General features: G+C 30.4%; 1 protein-coding gene across 4 annotated transcripts in view; it reads left to right on the forward strand.

The window, feature by feature from the left end:
• Positions 1–553, forward strand: part of ap1ar (adaptor related protein complex 1 associated regulatory protein) — an 11,323-nt gene that overhangs the window by 4,356 nt on the left and 6,414 nt on the right. The gene's annotated exons all lie outside the window — the stretch shown is intronic.

The raw sequence follows: 553 nt of genomic DNA on the forward strand, positions 1-553 counted from the left end.
ATTATTGCGATTTTAAACATATTGCAATACTCTACGACATATTGCAATTTATAACCTTTTCTCCAACTTCTAGTTTTTCCCAATTTCAAATGACGTGCTCAAAAGGAAGCTTTGTCAACATCTGTTTCATATAAAAAGATACATTTCTCTGTTCATATCAGAATCAGAATCAGCTTTATTGACCAGGTATGAAGACACATACGAGGAATTTTCCTTTGGAGCATAGTTGCTCACAATGTGCTTACACATACAAAACAAACAACCCAACAAACAATATATACACACTAATATAGACACACTAATATATATACTCTAAACAGAAACAATGTAGAGAGATGAGTGCAATGAAGAGACCAATAAAAATTATTTAAATGTGGAACATAGTGCAAAGGGTACTGGGATAAATAGTATTAAGTTATTGTATTACAATATGAACAGTATGAACAGTTCTGAAATAGGAAATGAGAATGATGAATAAATAATGGAAATTACTTCAATTTTATTGCTGCAAAATGGAAAAGCAGACAAACTGACCAACACATATATAATAAAA

This window comes from Etheostoma spectabile, unplaced genomic scaffold (genome assembly GCF_008692095.1).
Source record: "Etheostoma spectabile isolate EspeVRDwgs_2016 unplaced genomic scaffold, UIUC_Espe_1.0 scaffold273, whole genome shotgun sequence".
NCBI lineage: Eukaryota > Metazoa > Chordata > Actinopteri > Perciformes > Percidae > Etheostoma > Etheostoma spectabile.